At 44.1% G+C, this 18,107-nt stretch overlaps 1 long non-coding RNA gene across 7 annotated transcripts; it reads right to left on the reverse strand.

The window, feature by feature from the left end:
• Positions 1–4,011: 4,011 nt before the first annotated feature.
• Positions 4,012–16,274, reverse strand: Gm34801. Of its 7 annotated transcripts, XR_877032.2 has the most exons (8): positions 15,686–16,274; positions 14,467–14,528; positions 13,124–13,218; positions 12,130–12,923; positions 8,000–8,130; positions 6,092–6,229; positions 4,802–5,270; positions 4,012–4,618 (listed from the first exon to the last, which is right to left on the reverse strand). It is a non-coding gene; the product is annotated as a predicted gene, 34801 (long non-coding RNA). The 7 variants fall into 7 exon arrangements; XR_385823.3 differs by having other exon boundaries at positions 14,467–16,274; XR_003952301.1 differs by having other exon boundaries at positions 12,130–12,205; positions 12,790–12,923; positions 13,124–16,274.
• Between the last annotated feature and the right edge of the window lie 1,833 nt (positions 16,275–18,107).

The following is an 18,107-nucleotide window of genomic DNA, read 5'->3' on the forward strand; positions in this document are numbered from 1 at the left end:
AACACAATAAGACAAGAAGTGGGTCGTAAAATCCTAATACTTCTCCTAACTTGGATTAAAATAATTCCTTTTTTTAAAAAAAGGATTTATTTACTTATTGATTTTATGCATATAAGTACTCTGTCGCTGTCTTCAGACAGACCAGGAAAAAGCCATCGGATCCCATTACAGATGGTTGTGAGCCACCATGTGGTTGCTGGGAATTGAACTCAGGACCTCTGGAAGAGCAGTCAGTGCTCTTAACCGCTGAGCCATCTCACCAGCCCTTAAAATGATTCTTAATGGTTTGTTAGGTTGATTCATCTCTCTTTTAATCTCTCTCTTTTTTTTTTTCTCCTGAGCTGGTATAAATAAAATATTGATGAAAATTGTAAGAAGTTTATGAAAAAATAAGTAAAATGTTATAAACATCAAGTTTGTCACCCTATGATGACTATAACATTGTTATTAATTTTTGATCTACTTCTGTGCTTTGGTTCTTGGGATTATTTGGAGACAGTTTCTCACTAAGTTGCCTAGGTTAGCCTTGAATTCACTCTGCCATCCAGGACAGCCTTGAACATTTATTTGTGCTTCCTACCTCAGCCTCTAGCAGCTAGCATTACAATGGTCTCTGTGTCTTCTAGGCTGGGACATTTGTACCTAGATGCACTGGTCAAGCATATAGTTTCCAGGCTTATCAACAGACACCAAAAACCAAGGCCTACGGTGGAGGCCTCCACTTCCTCTGACTTAGGCAGGGCCAACATCCCAAGCCAACTTGAGAGCATAGACCTTCCTTCTCCTTAAAGGAGGGCACAATGACATCCACCTTTAATCCCAGCACTAGGAAGACAGAGGCTGGGGCAGATCTCTGTGACTTCACGGCCAGCCTGATTTACACAGTGAGTTCCAGAATAGTCAGGATTACATGGATAGACCCTGTCTCAAAACCTCAAAATAAATAAATATTAGGGGAGCCTGGAGAGATGGTTCAGTAGCTAAAAGCACTTGCTATTCTTGCAAAGGACCCAAGATTGCACACCAGACGGGGTACTCCCTCGGACTCTGCAAACACTGTATACACAAACCAACACATAAATGGAATTAAAATGGTTTTTTTTTTTAAAGTTCTGAAAAAAGGATTAAGGGGGATGGAAGCCCTCTGGGGTGGGGAACGAGACAGAGAACCCACTAGTCTGGCTGCAGTAGCTGCCTACAAACGAGCAAACAAAAATGGAAAGCTGTGAGCAAACCGGATTAGACCAGTCACCACTGAGCCGGTGGTGAACTTGACCAAGGACTGTTCTTATCCCAGCATTGCGTGGGTCAGCACCGTGAGTTCTACCATGAGGAGCGGAACACATGTGCAGGCTCAAGTTAAGCCCTATGCAAAGCAGCTCGTGAATATTAAAATCCTTCCCAGGAAATGAAATGCACATTTGGCGACACTCGGGTGTCTGGAGGTGACCCAGCCGTGTTTCTCTCATGGCTGCTGTATTGCCTTTCTGTGATAAATTTTCACTTTTTCTTTGAAAATGAAGCTGACAGGTGGGCAAGGTCAGGTACATTCTATGGTGGTTGAAAACTTATGTTCTCAATCAAAACACTTGAAAGACTTAGGCAGGACGACCACAAATTTGATACCAGCCTGGGCTATAGAGAGCATTCAATGCCAAATCTTCTGAGCTACATCATAGAACCTCGTTCAAAAAGTCCACGGATGAGGTATCACTTATTGGTAAAGAGCTTGCCGCGAATGCTCCATATCAACACACACACACACACACACACACACACACACACACACTCAAAAAGAATGTTTACACAAGATCACTGGACTGGGACACTGTCCTATTGTTTGGGAAAATGAATAAACTCAAATACAGCCACACAATGGTGTAGCCAGTGACCATAAATAGCACGGAGCCATAATCACCAACTTGGAACTGTAGCTCAGTCCAGGTTCTCAGTGGCTCACAGGAGCGGAGGCCAGGTAGTTCCACAACTGTAACACACCAGGGAGACTAAGTTCGGCCCAAGAGGGCAGAGCTGAAAGTCTGGGAGCCCCCAGAGAGCTGCTGGCACACACGCATTCAAAGGCTGAGGAAGCTGGACTGCGAGGTCTGTGGACAACCGCAGCAGAATAAATGTAAATAGATAACCCCTGCCAGGGGTGGCACTTGGGAGGCAGAGGCTGGAAGATCTCTGCATTTGAGGCCAGCAGAGTCTACAGAGAGGGTTCCAGGACAGACAGCGTTACACAGAGAGACCCTGATTCAAGAAAAAACTAAAGAGACAATGACAACAACTAAGCCGTCAATTGTAATGTTGAACTCCAAGTTACCAGGTAAGATGTGCCCACTGGTATACAAGCAGCATGAAGGGTATGAGGGCAACCAAGTGCTTCTGGCCTGGATTTGGGGCCTGCTCCATAGGAATGAGGTCATGCCTGATACTGTGAACTGGGTCAAAAGCCCATGGGCTGGGAAGTTACAAGTCCTAGGAGCCGTGACTAGTGCTCTGTTAAACACCATGTTGTCAAACTGATATATATGCACATATATGTATGTATGTATGTATATATGTGTGTGTGTGTGTGTGTATATACATATATATATACATATATATGTATATATATATATAAATATATATATATATATATGAATGTATATGTGCACACACACATGTATGTGTGACCTGCATAAGACCCTCACGAGATCAAGTCTCAAGATCAACCGCTATTCCAACAGCAACACTAACTGGACTCAGTGAGCATCCGCCTTGTCCCCCTGATTTGAGAGGGCATGTCCTGTGTGCCCAGCTCCTAACGCCTGATCTCTCTGCTCACAGACTTGTTGCTCTTTTCCAGGAATCCACTTGCCCATTCACCATGTCAACTACTGCAGGCTTAAAATACCTTGGCCTATGAAATTTACTCTTTTTTTTCCCTTAGTGTTGGGTTTAAATTGTCATAGACAAATAACTATAGTCCATATAAATTTAAGAAATATTTACCCAGGGACAACTGAAAGTTAACTGGGATTTTTGTTGTTGTTGTTAGGTTAATTTGTGCAAGATCACCATTTTGAGATAATTAAATCTTCCCTTCATTAATATGGTTTATCCAGTTTTTCATATGTGTTTCTTTTTTAAACATATTTAAGTTTGTTTGCCTAGGGATAGAAAAAAGGGTCTTATGCATACCAGGCAAGACCTACATCATCATCATCATCATCATCATCATTATTATTATTATTATCATTCAAGCAGAATCTCATTGTGGAACCCCCAGTTGGCACAGAACTCACAATGTAGAAAGCCTCACCTCCATCTCACAGAGAGCTGCCTGCCCCTGCCTGCTGAGCACTGGGAATAAACGTGTGTTCCACCATGCTCAGCTCCCAAGACTGTTTTTATGGATTTTAAATACGAGCTTGCATCTTACGTGTGAGCATGGATGCTTTGCTAATACAGATGTTCTTCTTCATCTCTCTTGCTAGTACAGGGCTTCTTCATTTCTCTCCTGGGTTCTTTCCTTACTGCTGAGTCATCACATACAGATGCTGAGTCATCACATACAGATGCTGAGTCATCACATACAGAACCATGGCTCTTAACTTTGAGCTTGCTTGACTCGAGCCATCTTGCCTACGCCATAGCTGACTCTATTCCTTCCCCATCTCTCGTGGGAGGAGACAATGACCCCAGCACAGAGACACATGCTGCAACTGTCGCAGGGGTCGCTGGCTCCTGGCTGCTCAGAAGATGACCCAAAATCTCACCACAGAGAACAGCGCTGGCCATGGGATTTTTGGAATCAGGTTTAGAAGATCTTTGAGTTCTAGTTCGCCAAGAAATCTGACCAGGAACGAATTCTGAATCTTGCTGAATGTATTTTTTTTTTTGATCTATTTAAATCATGGTGTTTTTCCTTCAATGTGTTAATGTGCTGCGTTCAATTAATACATTTCCTAAAGTTATCTTAAAATTAAACCCCCATGCTCATGATGGTTATGTTAATGCAATAGTAGATTTAATATACTAATGTTATAACTTATTATAACTTTATTTATTTATTTTGCACAAAGAAAAACATCGGACACTCCTTTTCTTTGGCTGCTCCCAGCCCAGTGTTTTCCTTTTCTCTGGGACAATTTGCACTATAAAAGAATTATCTTTTTCTTGGATAATTTGCCCGTGACACAACCTACTCCCCCGTCTATACATGGGGGTGGGGGCAGTGTTGACTACTGGTTCAATGTATTTGACCGGTATTCGTCTAGTCTTAATTTTCATAACCCTTTCCATCAGATCTCTACCTACACCATGGCTGGGTGGCCACCTCGTTGCTTACGGATGGAGGTTTTTCTTGCTTCTTCCTCTTCCCCGTGGCTGACCACATTTCCGTAGAGCTCACTAGAGGAACAGAACCAATTGAAAGAATACATACTACACAAGAAAACTGATCAGAGTGGCTTCCTAGACGGACGGAGTGGGCCAACCACGCTTGGCTTTCGCCACGCAGAGGCTGGGAAGGCAGCAGCTGCTCAGTTCACAGGGCTGGATGCCTTAGTAGGTCCAATCTGGTGCTGAAGGGCTGGAGGATTCCAGGAGATCCACTGGCCCAAGGTGCAGACTGGAAGGATAAAGAAGCAGGGTTCTGGGGCTTCAAAGGCTGGGGGCAGCAGCATTTTCCCCAGCAAATTCACTCATTAGCAAGAAGCAAAGGCAGGCAAACATGGAGACCTGCCTTTGCTTAGACCTTTGTCAATTTGGGTCACCACGGGAAGATACCAGACTTTATGGGGTTGGGTCTTACCTTCTGTTAAGTCTTCTCAGAACAAACAACCTGCCCTGAGGCATGTCTGTCTATTAGATGGTTCCAGATGCAATCAAGTTGACCATCAAGGTCAACCATCAAGTTCACCATCACTGGCTGGAGAGATGATTCATCCGGAAAGGCATGGGCCACCATCCCTGACGATTTGGCTTGGAGCCCCAGAATCTTATGAGTAGAGAGAACCAATTCTCACTAGTCGTCCCTTGGCCTCTGCAAATGTGCTACTGGACAGGACAGCAGCTGTCCCTGTGTCCTCCTCTTCTTTCTCACTGGCCGATGCTGTCACCAGCATCAATGCCACACTGCCTGGGGCTCAGGATTAATGGTGAGAGATAGGCACTATGGATTATCTGACCACCCATGGCTCACATGAGGACTGGCCGTTGGTGGGTGGACCTCCAGGTCTGGATGGTTACTGCATACATTCACCGTCACCATTTAATTAAACCTGCAACAGTATAATGATTGCTATATAATTTATAAATTATTGTAAGAAACCACTCACCCATTGTACTGGCTAGTTTTGTGTCAACTTGACACAGCTGGAGTTATCACAGAGAAAGGAGCTTCAGTTGAGGAAATGCCTCCATGAGATCCAACTTAAGGCATTTTCTCAATTAGTGATCAAGGGGGAAAGGCCCCTCGTGGGTGGGACCATCTCTGGGCTGGTAGTCTCGGTTCTATAAGAGAGCAGGCTGAGCAAGCCAGGGGAAGCAAGCCAGTAAAGAACATCCCTCCATGGCCTCTGTATCACCTCCTGCTTCCTGACCTGTTTGAGTTCCAGTCCTGACTTCCTTTGGTGATCAACAGCAATGTGGAAGTGTAAGCTGAATAAACCCTTTCCTCCCTAAGTGCTTCTTGGTCATGATGTTTGTGCAGGAATAGAAACCCTGACTAAGACACCCATATTCCTGAAAGCAACCCTAAAAAACTCATTGGTTCACCTAGCGAGACTTGAGAGGAATCATGGCTTTGGTCTGTTGTAAATACCCACATCTGGGGTGAATAGATATTTATGTCTCCACAGGAAATGTCACAGAATATGACATAACTTCTGGTAGACTTTATCATACAATTGTATGTGAAACTAGACTTTGTCTCTGACCTGCTTGCTGCACAAACAGCGGCAGATAATATGTACCAATATGTCCCTAGCTTTCTAAGATTTCTAATGTATCTTGCTCTCCTGGGAAGAGAGCTTCCTTATTCTTTCGTTATAGAAATGGTTATAACCATTCATTGCTGGTTATAATAACACAAATAACTTACCTGATTGTGTTTGGATGGCTACTGGAGTGTCCACAGACATAGAAGATAAGCTTAGCGTATTTCAGTTGTTCACGTGTGCGGGAAGAGTAAAGTCTCAGAGATGACATCACTTGGTCAGGGAATGCACGCATGAGTAATCTGATGAGTTGGTAAATTGATGGGCTGGATCTGAGAGGCGTTCAACCGACGCATGCTCACACCCACTGTTACCCTAAAGCTTCACCTGCTGAGTATATTATTAAACTCTAGAAGCTTGACAATTTGATAGAGAGAAATAGCATCTGTCTACATTAAATTTATATTCCCTTTACTCACAATGATGTTGAGTATATTTTCATATATTTAAGTGAATTAGTATTTTTATGTGATCTGTCTGTTCAAATCCTTGGCTCATTTTTTCCCCCTCTAGTTCTTTTTTTTTCTATTATTTCATTAATTACTTCCTATTGATTATGAATTCTTATATATGAGAGAAGATTCTTTTTCTTTTGGAGACAGAGTCTTGAGTAGCCTAAACTGACCTCAAACTAGCTGAGGATCACCCCGAACATCTTTCTGTATTATGTAGACACTGGTGACCCCTTGCTCCTCCTGTGACGTGTGTGTAGCAGTCAGAAGTTGACACTGGGCGTCTTCCTCTATCCCTCGCCACCTTTTTTGTGACAGGGTCTCTCACTGAACTTAGTTCTCACTATTCTGCGGGAATGGCTGAGCAGCCAGCACCCAGGATCTGCTTGTCTCTACTTTTACACAAGCACACTTGGTTTTACGTGGGTACTGAGCGTCTGAAAGCAGATCTTCATGCTTATATGGCTAACACTATCCACTGAGCCTTCTCTGTACTGAGTATGACATTATGACCTTGTACTGATCCTCCTGATGCGGCCTCACCTGAGAGTATGGCCGTGCAGCACAAGGCCAGCCAGTGTTCAGTGCTGGGATTAAGTGTAGAGTTTCTTCCTTTCTTCCTTCCTTCCTTTCCTCTTTCCTTCCTTCCTTCCTTCCTTCCTTCCTTCCTTCCTTCCTTTCCTCTTTCCTTCCTTCCTTCCTTTCCTCTTTCCTTCCTTCCTTCCTTCCTTCCTTTCTTTCTTTCTTTCTTTCTTTCTTTCTTTCTTTCTTTCTTTCTCTCTTTCTCTCTTTCTCTCTTTCTCTCTTTCTCTCTTTCTCTCTTTCTCTCTTTCTCTCTTTCTCTCTTTCTCTCTTCCTTCCTTCCTTTTCTTCCTCTCTCTCTTTCTCTCTCTCTCCCTTCCTTCCTTTCTTTTTTTTTTTGGGGGGGGGGGAAGAGGTGTTGTTTGTTTTATTTTTTTCAAGACAGGGTTTTTCAGTGTAGCCCTGGATGCCCTGGGACTCACTCTCGACCAGGAAGCTGGCCTCGACTTCAGAGATCTGCCTGCCTCTCCTCTGGTGTGCTGGGATTGAAGGCGTGCATCACCGCACCCGGACATACTTCGAGTCTTATTTATGCTGACAAGCTCTCTCTACACCTGAGCTCCACCCTCAGCCCAGAGATGCTTTTCCTTCTTGTCTTTGCCCAAGCACTGTGGTGGCCTGCTTGTTTTCTGTTGAGCTGAACTTTGTAGTATAACTACAAAGGCCTCTTTATTCCAGCTGTGAAGAAATTCTCCTGCGTTTCCTTCAGTACTTTCAAGGTCTTGCCTTACATTTACCCACATCCTTTAACCGTCTGGAGTTTTTCTGGTATAGGCTTTGTGGCTGAGCCACTTTGTTCCCTCCGACAGAGTTCTGATTGTCTCAGCACAACTCACTGAATAGTCCTTTCCCCACATATTTTAATCCTTTTAGCACTGTGTGTTGGTGAGCTCACGCGTGTGTGCATTTGTAAAAAAGATGGTGTAGCTCACTAGTAGAGGGCACACATGAGCGCCAGGATTTGACTCCCACACTCACCAGTTTAAAAATAAAGAAGTGAGCCTCTGCATTCCCCACGGAGTTAATCGTCATCAGTGTGTGTCTCTATAGTCTCTGCCAGGGTCCAGCCTCGACACAGGATTGGCGTTCTCAACCGGAAGCAGGGATATCTGGAAGGCGAATAATAGACACAGACTACGTTTTGGATACAAACTGACAAGCAATTTTTCAAGGCCTAAAGTTTCTCTCTCTTTTCTCTCACTCTCTGTTCTTTCTCTCTCAATCATCCGCTTGCAGCTTCAGGCTGCACAGTGCAGTCTCCTATGTGGTTTTCTTTTCTTGACCTCCCATACTCATACACACCTCTGTGCATTCCCCTTTCACTCTCACACACTCTTCACACACATCTCACACACACACCACATGGACTTTCCCTTCACTCACACACACACTCTCCATACACACCTCACATTCTCTCCTCACTCACTCTTCACAAGCTCTTCTCATGCTCTCTCGCCTTTCTCTTGCCCCAGTCTTTTTTTTTTCTTTTTTTTGCCCCAGTCTTTTATTGATACTCCAAAAGCTGATAGAAAAGAAGACATTGTATAATCATTGTCAAATCAAGTTCAAAAAAATAACCATATCCCACAAAGAATCAAGAATTATAGGCTGATGAGATGGCTCAGCGGGTTAGAACACTGTCTGCTCTTTTGAAGGTCCTGAGTTCAAATCCTAGCAACCACATGGTGGCTCACAGCCACCTGTAATGAGATCTGACATCCTCTTCTGGTGTGTCTGAACACAGCTACAGTGTACTTAATTCTAATAATAAATAAATCTTTAAAAAAAAAAAAGAATCAAGAATTACAATTGGCCGGGCGGTGGTGGCGCACGCCTTTAATCCCAGCACTCGGGAGGCAGAGGCAGGCGGATTTCTGAGTTCGAGGCCAGCCTGGTCTACAGAGTGAGTTCCAGGATAGCCAGGGCTATACAGAGAAACCTTGTCTCGGAAAAAAAAAAAAAAAAAGAATTACAATTGTTCCCCAAAGTTTCAAGCTTCCCCTATTCCCAGGCCTGTAGTCAAAATAATAATTGCAAACTTATCATTATCTAAACTTTAACTTTTGACTTATTATACTTCAGAGCTCAGAGCTCCGAGGTCAGCCACTTCATTTTCTTGTGAAGCTCTAATGATAAATGACATGGGCAAAGCTGCCAGGCAGTGGCCAGAAAGAATCAAGTCAACCCTTAACTCAGCAGTTCTACTAGCTTTCTGCTTCTGTGCATTGCACACAATGACTCTCCTAAGAGTCCCAGTGTTTTGACTTAGTTTTACTAATAGAAGACTTTATGTATTCTATACTTTCTTATCCAGGAAACATTCTTAAATGTTGTGCAAGACTTCTCATAACTTCAATAGTTTTTTTCCTTTTTGGGGGGTTCCAATGTTGGCTCTAAGTCATTTTCTAATTATTTCTTCAAACTTCCTCTGCAGGTCAAACATTAATCTGGAACTACCATTGTGTAGGTATTACATTGTCTCCAAGATGAGAACCCACAGCATGCACCTGGGCCATCAGGACTGTGCTGTGCTGTGCCCCAGTGCCTCAATTTTTAACTGTTTAAGAATCGTTACATCAAGAAGCATCTAGTTTCACAGAATTCACCAGAGCAGAAGGAGAAAGAAGTTAGAAAGTCAGAAAGAATAGAATAATTACGCACACCAAGGCCAACTGAAAAGCAGTCATGTACAAATGAAATCTATACAGCTGTTGTCCAGGGCTAAGGTTAGGAAAAATGGGAACAACTGTTTTTTACAAAGAGCTTCTGAGATGTCTCCATCTCGGCCTACTGTAGGCAGTCCCTGTCAGTGTAAGCTGTCCCCAGCATTTCTCCATGTTCGCTGTCTTCATTGCTGAGAGTTTTTGTGTTTAAGGGTCGGTAAGCCTGGTTTCCCTTCATTGAGCTATTATGTTTTTGTTGTTGTTGTTGTTTGCTAACCAATCTTCTTTGTTTTCCCATACACACATACTAGAATCAGTAGCTCTTGTTCTAACCAAGAACTGATCTTTAAAAGCTTTGTGTGTGTGTGTGTGTGTGTGTGTGTGTGTGTGTGTTGTATTCGTGAGAGTAGAGGCATGCATATGCCATGGTGCACCTGTGAGGGTCAGAGAACATGTTTTAGGAATGAGTTCTCTCCTTCACTGTGGGTTTCAGGGACTGAATTCAGGTCTTCAGGCTTTCATGGGGACTATATTACATATTGAGCCATCTTGCTAGTCCATGAGCTGACATTTTTATTGATTATGCATTCTATTAATAAATTAACTTAGGAGCCCAGCAAGGTAGTTCGTGCCTGTAATTTCAGGATTAGAATAGTGAGGCAGGAAGATTTGGGTTACATGAGTTCAAGGCCAGCCTGGCTTCAGATGTCACACTACAGGAAAAAGAATTAATTTAGAAATTAATTCTTTTAATTAAATCTTCCCAAGAGGCTGATTCCTTTAATCCAAGAATATGGAATCTTTTCCCATATAGGTCTGGGTCCCCTGTCATGTTCTTTGATAGTATTTTAAAGTTCTTTTCATAAGACTCACACATTTCACTTTAGGCTATGTCTTAGTCACTGTTTTATCACTGTGAAGAGACACCAGGACCATGGCAGTTCTAATAAAAGAGCATATTTAACTGGGGGCTTACTTAGAGTTTCAGAGGTTTAGTCCATTATCATCATGGTGGCAGGCAGGCAGATGTGGTGCTGGAAGAGTAGATAAGAGCTAGGTCCTTGTCTGAAGGCAGAGAGAGGGAAAGCCTAGGACCGGCACAGGCTTTTAAACTCCAAAGTCCACTGTGAGTGACACACTTCCTCCAACAAGGAAGGCCATACCCACTCCGGAAAGACCACTTTTCATAATCCTTCTAATCCTTTCAAATTGGGCCACTCCCTGGTGTCTAAGCATTCAAACATAGGAGCCTACGGGGGTTGTTCTTATTCACTCTACCACAGGCTGGTTCTCAGCCATTTGTACCCAAACTCACTCACTGGTGCTCGGCCTTCATCTCCCCCTGCTACACTGGTCTCCTTTGAATCACAAGGGCTGAAAAGCCAACTCTAAATTTCCAAGAGTATATGACAACTTGTGTTCTATGTATGACTTATCTGGGACTAAGAAGTCTTATACAGTAGTATACAGGAGTGGGAAGGTGGCCAGAGACCATCATCCTCCTGGGTGGTACCCAGGAGGCAGGGCTGGGCTGACATCAAATTGTTTCAGCCTCAGCAGCAACAGCTTTCTGGCACCTGAATTATAGCAGTGACGATCTGAACTGAAGCACTCAATCTCACAATGCTTGCAGCTTAGAGCTTTCAGTTTTTATCTAATAAAGGTTCATACAATATATATTATCTGCCAGAAACTGTTAGATGCAATTTTTTTTTTTTAAAAATTATGTTTAGGAACCCTCAGTGTTTCTTGACTTGGCAATAATTTTGAAAGCAGCCCCTGTATTCCTTTGTGATGTAAGCACTTGGTTGGAGTGGCTTTGGTTCTCTACGAGGAACCCTGTCTGGTTCAAGTTGTTTTGTCTTGAGTGTTGTACTTCTGCCATATCTTCTGTCTGTGAAAACAAAGATATACTAGTTCTCCAGAGGATGTTAAAATCTCCCATGATAATATTTTTGTCAGATTCTAATAGGCTTGCTTTATATATCAGAACGGTTTCTTATTGAATGTAAAAACAACAACAACAAAAAACCAAAACAACAACAACAACAAAAGCCCCCACTATTCTTCCTCATTTCACCCCTATTCCTAATACTGCATTGCCAGAGGACAGATTTGTCCTCGAGAGTTTAGTTTATTGTGGTTAATGAGGTGTCTTATTCTCGGCACAGGACATAATTTCACTCTTATTTTTCTTTCCTTTTTGGTATTTTCAAGACAGGGTCTTACTACGTGGCCCTGGCTGTCCTGGAACTCGCTCTGTAGACCAGGTTGGCCTTGAACTCAAAGATCTGCCTGCCTCTGCCTCCCAAGTGCTGGGATTGAATGCACGTGCCACCACTGCCCAACCCATAATTCCATTATTTACAGCTAAATAAAACTCTGCTGTGTATACACATATGGTCTCTTCTGGTCTGTTGATGAGCATCTACACTGGTTCCGTACCTTGGCTGTTGACCAGTGCTGATCCTACGGATGCTGCGTTTCCGTGGGTGCCCACTAGGGGTCTGGGTTTCTGTATCTGCAACAGGGAATTGGACAGAGACACGTGAACAGAAGAAAATAAGGTTGAAGAATATATTAAGAAAGAAGATAGCTCCCAGGGAGGAAGCACCCCAAACAGAGAAATGTTCGGAAGCTTGGCACTAGCACTCGGCAAAGGACAGGGTTACTTATGTCCCATACGGAAGCCTCTGAGGTCACGTGCCTAGCACTGCCTTTCTCCTGCAGGCCATGTGGCAGGTCACCCGCAGACACTCTGGAGTGCCTCTGCAGCTGTGCCAGTGGCTCCAGCCAGATGCAAGAGAAGGCAGTTCCAGCTTCCCTCTTTACTAGGTTTTTCTCATATGCTAATTTTGTAGCCCTTGGGTCTCATTTTAGGTCTCATTTTCCACCATGTTCCGATCTCTGAGCCTGACACTGGTCCCTGGAACCGTTTTGGAGAGCTGGGGGATGCTGCTCCATTATCCTATAACTGTTTCCTGTAATCAGGGAGCATGGATCTTTCCATGAAGAGTCTACCGACCGCCTGGGAAGGGGAGGAGGGGCTGGATTCCCTGGATAGGAAGTGGCTGCAATCTCTCAACTCGAAGGAGTCGGTCTGACCTGCTGCCATTCTGGAAAGCACAGGAAAGCATCTCTCTGACCATCAGGCAGGCTCCCCCTGGGGCCGTCAGTCCTACAGTACACAGCCAACCTCACTATTTTATCTGTTGAGCTCAGACGTGAGACTCTTCAGGCTGCAAGACAAGCAAACACTCTAATTGTTGTATATTAAGAATGTGCCAAACCGATCCCCAGGATTCTGAGGGCGGGACAGATTAAAAGGAAAAACTGTGTGGCTGTGATTGCCGAGCACTTGTGAAGCCATCTGTGCCAAAGGGAAAGCCATGCAGCAGGTTACAGCAACCCCACGGGCTTAGAGATAGAGAGGACTTACTTCTGCATCTAAGAAGTTCTGGCATCCTTTTGATTGTCTGAAGAGAATTTTGAAGGTGCAGGTGGAATGACCTTGTCTTCCAGATGCTCTTGAGGCTGAGGAAACTCAAAAGGGACAGGTTTTTTTAGAGTATGGCTTCTTGTGTGTGGTGCCTCTGGTGTCAGGCAGCATCAGACCTGGTTCCTTCCGGTATATGTAGCTTTTTTTTTTTTTTTAAACAAAACAAAACAAAACAAAAAAAAAAAAACAATGGGTCTACAGGGTTCAGATTCTAATAGAGTTTCACCATACCTGGCGCCAGGCACACAATTCTCATTCATGGTATGACCTGGAGTTTCTTTCTTTCTTTCTTTCTTTCTTTCTTTCTTTCTTTCTTTCTTTCTTTCTTTCTTTCTTTCTAATCTTACATTTAAACATTCCTGCCCTGGGATGTTTCTTTTTTTTTTTTTTTTAAGATTTATTTATTTATTATATGTAAGTACACTGTAGCTGTCTTCAGACACACCAGAAGAGGGCGTCAGATCTCATTACGGATGGTTGTGAGCCACCATGTGGTTGCTGGGATTTGAACTCAGGACCTTTGGAAGAGCAGTCAGTGCTCTTACCCACTGAGCCATCTCGCCAGCCCTGGGATGTTTCTTATAAACAGTAACTAGCCAGATTTTTAACAACAACAACAACAAGTCCAGTAGGTGTCTCTACTATTTCTTAGTGCTGTGGACCAAGCCCAGGCCCTCCTCATATGCTGGGGAAGCAGTTTGCTATAACCATGAACCTCTGCTTAGGTCCTGATGAGCTATTCTAATGGGGAATACTATGTCCCTCCCCCTTGCTACCAGAATATTCAAGGGGGAGGGGGCTGATACAATGGATCCTAAGAATCACTACTGCTCCAGGCATCTATGCTGGGGGAAAGACAGGGACTAATTAGCCCTGGTTCCAGGGACAGCCAGAGGATGAATGAGCTTCACAAGAACAGATGGGACACAGCCCTGACAGCTTGTCCCCATTACAGTAACGCATGCCCAGCTCCTGGCTTCTGTCACCTTTTCTGTAAAACCATCACAATGTTGCAGGCGAGTCAGAGAGAAAGCAGGAGCCGTCCTCTACAGGCTGGCAAACTAAATAAACGTGTTTTGTTTTACCAAAAGTTGTTTCCGAATAGCTTTTAAAATCCAGAGAAACTAAGGCAGTAGGTTTATGGTCAGTCGACCTGGGAGAGTTCATCTCTATGGACTAACTGATCATCGATGTGTGTGTGTGTGTGTGTTGCATGGGAGGCATGCATGCCACAGTGTGCAGGTGAGATCAGAGGACAACCTAGCAGAGTTGGTTCTCTTCACCTTGATGTGGGTTTTGGAGTCGGAACGCATGTCTTCGGGCTCGCACCGTAAGTTCCTGCACACTGAGGTACCTTGGTGAAGAAACAAATCAGTGCGTTCTCAGTATTGCACAGCACAACTCACTCCCAAGGCGTTCTCATCAAGCCAATGTCTACTCCCTGTACAGTCATTCTGTCCTCCTCCATGTAAGCAGAAGCCTGCAGCCTTTGTCTTTTTTACACATAGCTTAACTGACTGAGCATAATGTTTTGAAGCTTATCTACCTTGTCGCACATATTGGAATTACGTTCTATTTTAAAGCTGAGTAACACTCCATTTTCTGTGTGTGCATTGCTCATCCCGTCTCTTGGGTCGCTTTGGCGTTTCAACCTCTGTTTTGTGGTCTCTTTCTTCTTCTTTTTTTAACCTACAAGTGTTCACATGCATGCTATTATTAACAAAGGTCTGAGATCTCGGGCTCTGAGAGCTCTGTTGGTAGACCGTCCGGCAAGCTGGAAGCTCTGGTCTGGTTCCCAACACTGCATAAGCCAGGTGTTGCGGCTCCCAGCACCTGGGAGAGGGAAGCAGGAGACTCACAATTCAAGGTCATCCTTGGCTACCCAACAAACTCAAGGTCATCCTGAGTGACACTAGACCTTGTCATAAAGAAAAGAATAATTAAAAAAGAGCCAAAACTATTACCCAACAAAATAGTAGCAGTGGGTGCCTGCTGGGGTAGGTTTGAAATAAAATGTTTACTCTAAATTTTATAGATTCCTTTATGATTTAAATCAACGCAACAATTTTATTCAGTTTTAAAATCTAATGAAGAGAGTTTTAATAAATGCTTCCCTTTCATCTGGAGAGGCACAATCATGAATCACCGCGAATGTGTGGGGTTTTAAAATTATAGTTAAAACACATATTATACACTTCACCATCTCAGCCGTTTGTAAGTACACATGCAAATGTGCGTTTTAAAATCATTAGGCAAAGCTCGGGGCGGCTCCATTGGTAATCAGCCAGCCGCAGAATCTCTATCAATGAAGAGCAGTTCTTTAAAAATTCAAACCACCTCCCAGGAAACTGCATGTGATTAAACGAGACTCATGCATGCTCTCCCTGTCCTATGGATCACACAGTATGGCTGATTTCTAATAACAGAAATAACTCCTCTCAAAGCAGAGCCGAGGCGCATCACAGACTCCCACTCCGTGAGTGTAAACAGGTTTGAGGATACAATCAATCAACTGCACCCCTTTCAGTGCAATGCCCCTCTGCGTGACTGCTCTTGGTTTTGGCAGTTCCTACTGTGTGTCGTTGTTCCTGATAGGCCCCTGGAATTTCTCCTCGTGTGCTGCTATTTCCCAGGAGGTCAGATAGGAATTCAAGAGGGTTTCTTAATATCCTTGCAAAAGGCCAGACCTACGGTGACGGACGCTTGAATGTAAGATTTGCTTCATTGGGGATGGAATGTTTGGCCTTTGCCCTCAGTAATCGATATGTGAACTTTCACCCCTCTGATTAAAAAGTGGGAGCACCCATTGATTTTATGTTCAACAGAACAAAGCTGGCAAACAGCAGAGAGGAAGTGAACGATGCTTTGTGTACATGGATTAAATCCCAGAACTGCTTCTTAAAGCCGGCACCCCTCAGCAGGCCAGGGATTCCAGAGCTAGCCTGAGCTATGTAAATGAGGACCCAGTGTTAGAAGCCCTAGGCTAGATGAAGACCCTTGGGAAGGCTGATTTACCACCTCAAGCTATTTGCAAATAGAGGGTTAATAGGTGGGAATGTAGTCCAGTGGCTACGGAGCTGTCTGACACGCACAGGGCTCTGGGTTTATTTACAGCGCCACACAAACCAAAAAAAAAAAGTGTGTGTGGGGGGGGTGGGGGTGGGGCCTCTCACCCTTGCATGTAATCAGAGGAAAACCTTGAGTGCCTTTCCTCCGGAAGATTTTGCACTTTTTTGTTTGAGGCAGAGTGCCTTCATTGCCTGGAATAGAGTAGGCTATTTGGTCAGAGAACTCCAGGGATTCTTGTATCTCCATGTTCCATCTCATCACGGCTGAGATTACAAGCATCTAACTTTTTATGTGAGTTGTGGGGGTCAAACCCTGGTCCTCAAGTTTGCAAAGCAAGTGTTTTACTAAGTGACCCATTTCTCTTGGTGTGATGGTTTGAATGAAACCTATAGTAGGCCCACATATGTAAATGTTTAGGGAACAGCGCTATTCGAAAAGATTAGGAGGTGTGGCCTTGTTGGAGGAAGCCTGTCTCTGGGGGTAGGTTTTCAGGTTTCAAAAGCCCTTTCTTAACCCAGAATTCCTCTCTTCCTACTGCTGGGTCTGGATATAGAACTCTCAGCTACTTGCTTTTCCAGCACCACGTCGGCCTGCATGTTGCTGTGCTCCCCACCATAATAAATTAAATCTCTGAAGTTGTAAGCTAGCCCAATTAAATGATTTTCTTTATAAGAGTTGCCACGATAATAGGATTTCTTCACAGTAACAGAGCACTAAGACACTTGGCCACTGACAACTTTTGAAAAACTGACTTGGTGCATTCTTTCGTCTTCCGGTCCCACTCTGCCTTCTTAACCTAGACCCACCATTGCTCATTCACACCATTGCTCCCACCATTGCTCATTCACACCACTGCTCCCACCACTGCTAGCTCCCACCATTGCTCACTCCCACCACTGCTTGCTTTCACCACTGCCCCTACCATTGCCTGCTCCCATCACTGCTCCCACCATTGTTCCCACCACTGCTCCCACCATTGCTTGCTCACACCACTGCTCATACCATTGCTCACACAGGCTGACTTAACAAGAACAGAAAAGAAAACACAAGTACAAAACTCACCTTACTCTAAGAAAAATACCTCCACACATAGACTCAGAAAAGGCCCAGGAGGAAACAGACCAAAATGCTAAAAATAATTGTATAGGTTTACATGAGAGTCAACATGTATTGAGTTCCACGACCTGCTGGCCTCTGGGTTGTATGTGAGGAATACAGTAATTATCAGAACATAAGGTCATTGTTCTGGTGAAACATGGACCTGTTATCATGCCTGAACTATAAAGGGTGACCAGTGGTGGTGGGGGCATCCAATGACAGTGGTCCCCGGGGGAGGAAGCATTTACACCGAGGCCTGAAGGAGGAGTTGGCGGAACACAGGGAAGCCGTGGAGGCAGGGGCTGCAGGGGCTGCAGGGGCTGCAGACTTTCTTCCTTAGAATTATCAGAATGTCTTTTGAGTTTTACAAAGGCTGATGTCAGCCTCATCACACGTGCACGCCTCATGCCTCTGCCTCCTGAGGCCTGGGACTGCAGGTCTGTGCTCTGTCCAGCTTACTTATTTCTGTAAGCCCCTCTTCTCTCTCCTTTTCTTCTGATTTTTCCTTTTTATATAACATCTGGTTACACAGCAGAGGCCGATCTCAAATTCCTGATCCTCCTGCCTCAGTGTTCTCAAGTGTTTGGGTTTTGTTTGTCTTGGTCTGTTCTTTTGAGAGTCTTGCCTATGTCTCTCAAACTTGTGGCAATCTTGTCTCGGCCTCCTGCATACTGGGATTGCAGACCTGAGTCACCACAACTGGTTTTATATTTTAAAACCAGTTAATGGGCACAGTGCCTTCCAACCTAAGTTCTGT

This window comes from Mus musculus, chromosome 17 (genome assembly GCF_000001635.26).
Source record: "Mus musculus strain C57BL/6J chromosome 17, GRCm38.p6 C57BL/6J".
Classification (NCBI taxonomy): Eukaryota; Metazoa; Chordata; class Mammalia; order Rodentia; family Muridae; genus Mus; species Mus musculus.